Consider the following 10,465-nt stretch of genomic DNA (forward strand, 5'->3'; position numbering starts at 1 on the left):
TCCATCAGCCTCAAGCCAAGACATTTAAAGCCAGTGTCTTTTTATTCCTCAGGTGTTTTTACCTGTAAATGTAAAAATGTTGAATGAATGAAAATGCTAGTCCTATTATTATTATTTTAGCATCTGAGCAGAGTATCATTTGTATTCCACAAAATTATTAGCTAGCAAAACTTTTTTTCAACATTGATAATAATCAGAAATGTTTCTTGAGCAGTAAATCATCATATTAGAATGATTTCTGAAGGATCATGTGACACTGAAGACTGGAGTAATGATGCTGAAAATTCAGCTTTGATCACAGGAATAAATTACATTTTACAATATATTCAAATAGGAAGCAGTTATTTTAAATTGTAGAAACACTTCACAATATCACTCTTTTTACTGTATTTTTGCCTAAATAAATGCAGGCTTGATGAGACTTCTCAAAAACATTGAATGGTAGTGTGCACAACATCCGTTCATATTATTTAAATTAAACACATTTAATGAATTAATAAAAAAAAAATGTTTTTCCTTGAGGAATGAGGTACGTACTGTTCAGTCAAATAACAAAGAAATAAAAGCGGAAAATATTTCAGATAATGGCGCTACTTGTGTCTGAGGGTCAATTTCCAATGCTATTGTAAAGGGTTCAACATGACAGCTAATTATGACAGCGATTTGCATTTCATACAGAAATCTAGGGAGAGGCTAACATGTCATCTGGATGGCATATTCCAGACCTTTAAAGTCTTTACTTTCCTTGACGGCCTCCCTGCAATCTCTTCAAACTGGGCACATTTTACCAAAATGGTTCATTGTGAAACAAAGAAATGTTTAATAGCTTTCAGTGCATTCGAAAAGGGTGTTTTAAGCTCTTCTGATTGAGACATTAGTCCTCATTTCCTGAAAATATTCTCAGACGGAACTGAGATCTATGTGTTCCATTAGACCCTGCATTATGGGCTGTGCACACGGTGTTTGTCATTCGCATTTCCCATTGGCTGAGCGAATAGCGCAAAATGTGCGGTTAATTAATGAAAATTAATGAAGTGTCAGAGGAAAACGGCTGTCAAACTGCAATTGTCAGACACCTCGATCCCCGAAAGCTCAAGCTCGCGGATGCATTAGATGTCTGTTTGTTCTTCGTAATGGGGCAAAAGTGCTCACATTTGACACCGTGTTATTTTGTCTGAACGTATGAATAAACGATAGAGGCTGAGTATTACATATCTGACGTTCAATTCCGGCCCTGTCGCAGGTTTGTGATGTGTTACGATGTTATCTCTCTCTTTCTCTCTGTTGTTCTTCTCCCCTTAACATCTTGTTATCTGGATTGGGCGAAACGATTCAAGCTGAACTCAGCTAAAAGATTAATTGGATACTGGGAAAAGTTAACATGCCTCCGGGGAATGCGTTTCACATCTATCAATAATTTAAATGCCTATATTTGTGGAATTCCCTTTGATAGCACCAATCAATAGACACTAGCAGGTCTATTATACTTGGAGAGAGCAAGCATTCACATTCATCTCAATGGCGTTTGCTCAGCAGCTGCATGTACACGACCTGCATGATGCCATCTTTGCTCATGGACACTTTGAATTAATAATGCAAACACTTCATTAATAATAAGAATGCACAACTTTTCAATGCCCGTCGTCAATGGCTCGACCAAGACGAACCCTGACCCCTCGTTCACAGTTCATTCACAATAACTTTACAATAACCCACAGAAGATAAGTGTTTTTGTTTTGAAGTTGCACCCTGCGAATAACCTCAAAGTGCAAGCTTGAAACGACGGTGATGTTGTTCATTTTGAACGTGTGCAAGAAATCACTTGTTTATCAGCTAGCCACGCTACGCTCAGAAATTCTCTTTCAAAATCCTTTTGTGTTTTTGAGACGAAGAAAATAAACCAAGATGATTTATTTTGTATGTGAAAACATCCCTCAATTTTTCAGAATAGCTTTATTGATCATAATACTTTTTAAAAAATCTCATTTTGAGCAACAACGCTTGGGCGTTTTAACTGTTAGCGCACTGGCCATTAAGAGTTAACACACAAATCGCTATTTGTTTCAGAAACATTTCTAACATATAAAACTCCAAAACTTTACCACCAATGCAATGATGAAGTTCCTTGTAATACTTTAAAAAGTTGTAGTTTTTTTTTTTTTTTATGCACAAAAGATTCACCACTTTCTCAAGAGCCCTCCAGATATTCAATAGATTTCTTTGAGTTTTATGAAAGCACGTCGTGGACGCTCATCTCCGTCCTTTTCAATGTAAAGACTCTGACTTGATGTGAAAGGACACACAGAAAGAAAACCGTTTTTCATTTTGAAGGTGATGAGAGCGAGTGAAGACGGTGTCCACATGTTTGGCTGTGTGGAGATGATGGGAGAGAAGCTAAGGTGGATTTGTTGATGTAATCCCCATATTAGTGCCACTTCATTTGAGCCCTGTGCACTAAGCCCTGGTAGTAGTTACATTTAATGAATCTCTAGTGTCCCACCTTCCTAAGCAAACAGAAAGGGGGAAAGAGAGAAAGACGGGAAGAGAGAGGTGTTGTATGTTTGTGTGTCAGTGTTACACTGCCATCTGCTGATTGTGGAAAGTGGAAAATCAACCAAAGAACACGCATGCATCTGATCCGAAGCCTATACGCAATCATAGCAATAATACTGAAGTCATTTATTAAATCTCTGTGATATGTTTAGGTTTGTCTTGCTAGACAGTGTGACACAAACAAGTGCAAGGTTGTGTGTTTGAGTCCTATAGGAAACATTAATATTACTTAAATGCACAAAGCACGTTCCATGAATAGGAAACAGTTTGGTGTCCCATGACTTACCAAATTCCATGAACTTTCCTATCATAATGTATAAAACACATTGCATTAATCAGCTTGGCCTTGGGGAATGAGGTATGTAGGCTACTGTACAGTCAAATCCAGACACAATGGTGATACAAACTAAAATGATACCCGAGAAGTAGCGTCGTTTGGAGTCTTGTCTGCTGTATTATGGGAATAAAATGAAATACTTTCTGCACATTTTCTCAATTTGTACGCAAACTCTTGTGTCGACTGTGTCATGCTTAACCCTGTTGCCCAAGTTGTTGTAAGAAAAAAAGGATCAAATTAATATATTTATGGGAAATATTTAGTTTTAGTTCAGATTAGTCACCAAACTAAAATCAAATATTTCGTTTGACCACATGAGGTTGATCGTCAACATTTTATCAAAGTAAAATGTTTCGCTGACTCTTTTTCTAAGTTTTATTCAGAGTTTATTCTTTTATTTATTTGACATTTTCAAGCCCTGTTTTTGTGTATTTTTATTGTATGAGGAAAAGATAAAAGTGTGTAAATGCATATGGTTAGATATAGTATCTATCTATCCATCTATCTATCTTTCTGTCTGTCTGTACATATGACCTCTTGATATAGCTCTTAAAAATGCTTTATTAATTAAATGAGAGCAAAACACTGCTATACCTTCTGTCACATGCTGTCCCATCTTTAGCACCGCTGGGTTCTGTTTGATCTTTTTAAAGCAGAGGTAGAGATTCTCGTGTTAGCATGTAAAGTGGTTTTGGAAATAGCAACTGCGATATTAAATTAATATTGCTGCACCCAGGAGAAAGTATCCCTACCAACAGTAGATGGATTTGAGTTATCAACATACACACAGTGGCTTGCGAAAGCCCTTCAATTTTTGACATTTTGTTATGTTGCTAGCTTATGTTAAACTACTTTAAATCATTTTGTTTTCACATCAATCTATACTCAATACACCATAATGACAAATCAAAAAAACAGATCTGTGACAACTTTGCATATTTATTAAGAAGGAAAAACTGAAATAAGTACATTGTGTAAGTATTCAAACCCTTAATTCAGTACATAGTTATGCACATTTACAGCCACAAGTCTATATAATGTGACAAGCTTTGCTCATCCATCTGCATTTGGCCATTTTCTGCCATTCTTCTTCTCAGATCCTCTCAAGCTCTGTCAGGTTGGATGGGGCTTGTCGGTGGACAGACATTTTCAGGTTTCTCCAGAGATGTTCGATTGGGTTCAAGCCCAGGCTCTGGCTGGGCCACTAAAGGAGTTGTCCATAAGCCACTCTTGCATTGTCTTAGCTGTGTGCGTAGGGTCATTGTCCTGTTGGAAGGTGAACCTTCTGCCCAGCCTGAGGTTCTGAATGCTCTGGACTAGGTTTTCATTAACTCTATAGTTTGCTGCGTTGAGCTTTCCTTCTACCCTGACGAGTCCCTCAGTCCCTGCCGCTGAAAACTCCCCCACATCATGATGCTGCTCCACCACACTTTACTGTTGGGATGGTATTGAGCAGGTGATGAGCAGAGCCTGGTGTCCTCCATACATGATGCTTGGAACTGAGGTTCATCAGACCAGAGAATATTGTTTCTCACAGTCTGAGAGAGTCCTTTAGGTGCTTTTTTGCTATAATTCCAAGTGGCTTTTCATGTGTCTTCATTGAGCAGAGGCTTGATCGGTGGAGTGTTGCAGTAATGTTTGTCCTTATGTAAGTTTCTCCCACCTCCATATGATGATGGAGCTCAACCAGAGTGACCATCATTTTCTTGGTCACCAAGGCCCTTCTCCATCGATTGCTCAGTTTGGCTCTAACCTGGTCCTGGTTGTTCCAAACTTCTTCCATTAAGAATAATGGAGGCTACATGCTCCTGTGAACCTTCAATACAGCAGGATTTTTTATTTATTTTTTGTCTTCCCCCAGATCTGTGTCTTGTTACAATCCTGTCGCTCAGACAGTTATTTTGACCTCATGGCTTGTTTTTTGTTCTGATGTGTATTTCAGCTCTTAGACCTTTCTTAGACTCTTAGAAAGGTGTGTGCCTTTCCCAATTATACCCATTCAATTGAATTTGCCACAGGTTAACTCCACTCGAAGTAACATCTACAAGTGAAATTGAAATGCCCTTGAGCTAAATTTCAAGTGTCCCAGAAAAGGCATGAAAACTTATGCAATGTAATTATTTCAGATTTTTTTGTGTTTTTTTTATACATTTGCAAAGTATATAAAAAAATTTTTTTTTTTACATGTGCTTTGTCATTATGGTGTATGGACTGTAGATTAATGTGAAAAAAGTAATTTAAAGTAGTTTAACATAAGGCAGAAATATAACAAAATGTGAGAAAATATGAAAGCAACTGTTTGTTTAACAATTATCTAATTTACTTATCAACAAAGGTTTATTTTCGAAGGTTTGTCTATCTTACTTTTGTTGTTGTTGTTGTTGTTACATAAACTTTGTGTGCTCTTTGTGCATAAGTGCACACGTCTGGTCTTTTGACAGCAGCAAGGTCACGCAGAGATAATTGAGACTTAACGGCCACTTATTCACCAATGCCCTCTTACACATCGCCATGGCAATGCTGAAAAATTAGATGTTTGGGGGTGAGGGAGAAAGAAACTTCCATTCTTTTAATTCAATGTGCTATTTCTTACCGAAACGAGCTGAAAAACATCACCATGAAACCTCTCTATATGAGAACATTCGCAGCACACACCACTGAATGCAGTGCTTGTAAAACACAACCAGTTTAACACACATTCAACATGGTTAACAAACAACCAAAAAATACTAATGCCGAGAGGAAAATCATTAGTCAGAATGTTTTGAAATCCAGACAAAACAGTCAGAACAAGCATTACACACCAGCACGTTATCTGATATCAACAGCTTTCACTGCAGTCCTGAATAAAGGATCTGGATCTCTTCATAAAAACATAAAGAAACAATCAAACAATGCGGACTGATTGAACAGACTCCTCTCCAGCACATTACAGTATCTAAATGTGATCTTGACGTTTGGATGGTGCCTTTGATCCAATAGCGACTGTAGATTCAGTTCTTTTTGCCGTACAAATAATGAGAAACCTAATTATGGAGATGACACCATCAGAGAAACAGTGGCCTTGGCTGTATCTTATTAAGAGGCCCAAATCCTTAGGGAAACACTGCAGGCTTTTTATTGCCAAGCAAGAGGGAGAGGACAAATTAAAGCAAATCATGTTGGGAGACCAAAAAAAAAAAGACAGGCAGCATTATAATGATGATGATCTAATGATGAACTAAAACACGTTCCAGGCCTTGCATAACTAGTACAGTTTAGAGCTATTGTTAATTACTGTCAATCTGTAAGTGGAAAACCTTTAATAACATGTTTGAAATGGCATACTACCCTTTTTAGCAAAAATGCACTACCAAGTGTGCCTCAAAAGACAAATTCTTACTTTGGGGGCATCCAGAGACTATGGAGCCCCTAAAGGGACATGGTGATGGGAAAAATATGAGATGGGAGGAAAAAAAGTTAATTTTAAAACGTTTGCGTTCCCCTGAGACACTTTGCGTTAACTCGCAACTTAAAAAACTAACTAAGACTTCCACTAAGAAACTTTAGGTGTGTTGGATTTGAAGCATAGACCATCCAATTACCGAGAGAATGATTAGAGAGCAGACGGCTCAATTTCCTTTCGAATCGCTCTCACGGTACTTTGATGTCATACAACGATCAGTCTGTGCAGCGCCGCTTCAAGTCGAACACAGCACTTGCATTCGCTTGCAAAACACGAAGATGATTAATATCATGTAGATGAAAGTATGCAGTACGTATGCTGTTATTAGCATGAGCCTCGAAGGAGAGTGTGCTATCGAGGATGACACACAGACTCTTAACCTGCGGGGAAGGAAAAATTTTAGAGTTATCAATAGCCACAGAAAAGCAATCAGATTTTGTTAGAATAGATGTTGTGCCTACAAGGACTTCAGCTTTACAGCTATTAAGTTTTAGAAAATTAGCTAAAAGCCCATCTTTAATTTCAGCTAAACAGCTGGACAGAGAAAGTGGAGGAAAGGAACCCAAGGGCTTGGAAGACAGATAGAGCTGGCTGTCATCTGCATAGCAATTAAAATGGATACCATATTTCCTAAAAATATAACGAAGAGGATGTAAGTAAATAATGAATAGAATAGGGCCCAATACAGAACCCTGAGGAACACCAGTGGTGACTTTAGATGATTTTGATCGGAAGAACTCTCTGAGTGCGACCAGAGAGATATGATCTAAACCAAGACTGGGGGTTCCAGTCATTTTAATGAAAGCTAACCTGTCAAGGAGTATGGTATCGAAAATCAAGAAGGACAAGTAGTCAGCTGCCAGCAAAAGGTCGTTGGGGTCGTTGGGGTCGTCTTATTTTAATAAGAGCAGTCTCTGTGATATGGTGGGGACGAAAGCCCGATTAAAATTGTTTGAACAATTTATTGTCCAAGAGATGATCATGGACCTGAGCTGCAACACACTTTTCAACACACTTTTCCAAAATTTCAGTGTCAAAAGACTTCAGTGTCACACGATCCTTCAGAAATCATTATAATATGCTGATTTGAACATTTCTTATTATTATCGGTTATTCTGCTTAAAATTTTTGTAGAAACCATTTGACTTAGGGTTCTTTGATGAATAGGAAGTCCATAAGTATAGCAATTATTTGTAATTTTAAAAATCTTTTGTTCTGTAACATTATAAATGTCTTTACTGTCACATTTCACTATGGTTTAATGCATCCTTTCTTGATAAAATATTAATTTCCTTGAAAATTTTAACCTTTATTTCCAACCTCTGTACAACTTCACTTTTCTTTTGCTTTTCTTAATCATACTTGATGCACTTATTTCCAATTTACACATAGCCGTAAAATGAGAAAGACAGAGAGATAGAAGGCACGTGTGTTTGGTTGCCATGCTGAAGCTGTCCTCTTAATTGTAGGTCCAGGACAATCAGCAATAATTATGAGGTAGTCTGAGCAAGTAATTAGCAGTGTATTGTCTTATTTTAAGTCTTTTTATTTTTCAAGCATCTTAATGAAAGAATACTGTTCTAACTGTGTGCGTGCGTGCATGTGTGCGTGCGTGCGTGCGTGCGTGCGTGCGTGCGTGCGTGCGTGCGTGCGTGCGTGCGTGCGTGCGTGTGTGCGTGTGTGTGTGTGTGTGTGTGTGTGTGTGTGTGTGTGTGTGTGTGTGTGTTTCAGGTAAACCCCACACTATTTTTTATTTTTCTGAAAGAGTAACATCTGAGCAATACAATTTTCCTCTGGGTATTGTTGTGTTTAATGTTTTTTGAATGATTCAAATAATCATGCCCCTTGTTTGCCATGGTAATTATTGACTTTTGATTGCCTGTATAGTGAACACAATGCATCCCCATTGCTGTCACCTCTCACAGACATTAATTCACATCTTCATTTAATATTTTTCATGGTAACACAGTATGTATTTCAGTGTCAAAGGACATTATTAGTGCTTACCCGTTGTCTCGTAACCCTTCAGCGCAGTAAATTACTTCAGTTGTGTATTTATCAGGCAGAGTGCTCTTATTACAATACATGTTGCTATGGATGCAGCAACTCTGCCTTGAAAAGGTGAATATCGTCATCTTCCGACATGTCATTTTTTCGACAACAATTCTTTTTATGCATAAGTCATCTCCTCATGATGCTGGCCACCTCTGACAAAATCGCCCTCATCCTCAATTGAACAGATCATGCAATTCTACCCTGTGGTATAATGGCCTATGTCAAGAGTGTGACTTAGACCGTTTTATTTTGCCTTTTATAAGTCAAAAGACAAGGAGACTTAGGCAGGCAAGATGGCAGCTGCATCAAGAAGAACGAAAATCTACTCAACCTTTTTCAGTTTTTTGTGTTTTCTGACAAACCTGAAAAAATGACTAGGGCAATTATTTTAGGAAGGATGCCATCGATATAGTATACAGTGAGCAAACTGACTAGTGTGTAATGCTGCAGGCTGACTGTAGGGGGCCCTGTGAGCCACTTTAACAAACAGACAAAACAAAGTTATTTTTCACACAGCTTAATTAAACTTTAGATATATATACTGTATATCAGTGGTGTCCTTTAACTCTAGAGGACAAATTATCCTTCAGAAGAAACATAACATCACCTAACACTGAAGGAACAGCCTGCCTGCACCTTCTTTTTCTGGCCTTTGTTGTCCTTATTTTGGGGATTTTCAGCCTTTTTTTCAGTCACATCTGATGGCCTGCGATTATCTGTGATCATTGCACAGGGTGTGGAGGTAAAGGGCGAGTCATTACGCAGCCGCCCGAGCAGAAAACGAGGGCAGCAGGATGGCATCCTGCCATGCCTCCGCTGGTCGCACAGATGCACAGTGTGATTAATATTACCACACACACACACACACACACACACACACACACACACACACACTGTCCTTCTCCTCTCACTTCTCTTCAGGTAGCCCAAACATGCTAATCACTGACTGTTGATGTTAAGGAGTAGAGCAAGTTGCTGCGTCTGCCATATGGCGGCGAGTAAACACTCTTTTAACGGCTGGCGTGCCGAATGGGGGGTCTTCATCAGAATCCTGCCAGCTCAGGGGAAAAATGGAAAAAACTGACCAAAACAAAGTCACTCAAAGTGCTGAGCACACAAGAAGAACCCAAGCTCACCTTGAGTCTGTCCTCCATAAAGGCCAGGTGAGAACAAGAAGAGATTTGTAACTCAATTAACCTTCTTTCACCTTTTCAAAGTTCCCAAAATCCTTCCTAAAGTCACCTTTTTTAATTCTGTTATTTTTTAAGTTAGCCCGAGTTGGGGATCATAACATATGCCTCCTATTTGGTGTCAGAGAACAAAGTGGCCCAAAAGGACATTTTAGTCACACTTAACTCTTTCCCTGCCAGTGTTTACTAAAAAAAAGTTGCCAGCTCCTGCTTTTTGATCATATTCACAAAGCTTTCATCCCCCCCAGAATATTTTGTTGTATTAATATGTAAACTGTCAATATATCAAACAAGAAGAAAATAATTTTTTTGTTAAAGACTATGCCTGGATTTGTTAAAGCGGAGAAAATAATTTTTTTGTTTAAGACTATGCCTGGATTGGATTAAGAACAATGATCCAAACATGGAGTAGATCGAGTCCATCAACACTCTCAAAGATTCACAGTTTTGATTTATGTGCTGTTGAATGAGTGGTGACTAGCTTACTTGTGCATAACTACTATCCACTCCTTCTGGGCTGTGTCCAAAAGCGCCCCCTATACCCTTAAAATATTTGAGGGGACAGCCATTGTAGTGGTGTCCGAAACCATAGTGGACGTTATCAAGAGCACTCATTCAGTTCCACAATAACAAGAATACCCAAAATGCACTGTGAGAGTTGTGCGCCGAATAAATTCCCGCGTCTGACCTGAAGATGGCGCCCACAGCTGAATCATCCATCCATCCATTTTCCAAACCGCTGGTCCAGTGTGGTTACAGCATAATATGTATAATGTATAAATTCCTTTTTTAACTGATTATTAAATTGTTTAATTAAAGGGATAGTTCTCCCAAAAATGAAAATTAGCCTATGATTTACTCACCCTCAAGTCATCCTAGGTGTAT

The sequence above is a fragment of the Leuciscus leuciscus genome (genome assembly GCF_965113295.1).
Source record: "Leuciscus leuciscus genome assembly, chromosome: 14".
In the NCBI taxonomy this organism is placed as follows: Eukaryota; Metazoa; Chordata; class Actinopteri; order Cypriniformes; family Leuciscidae; genus Leuciscus; species Leuciscus leuciscus.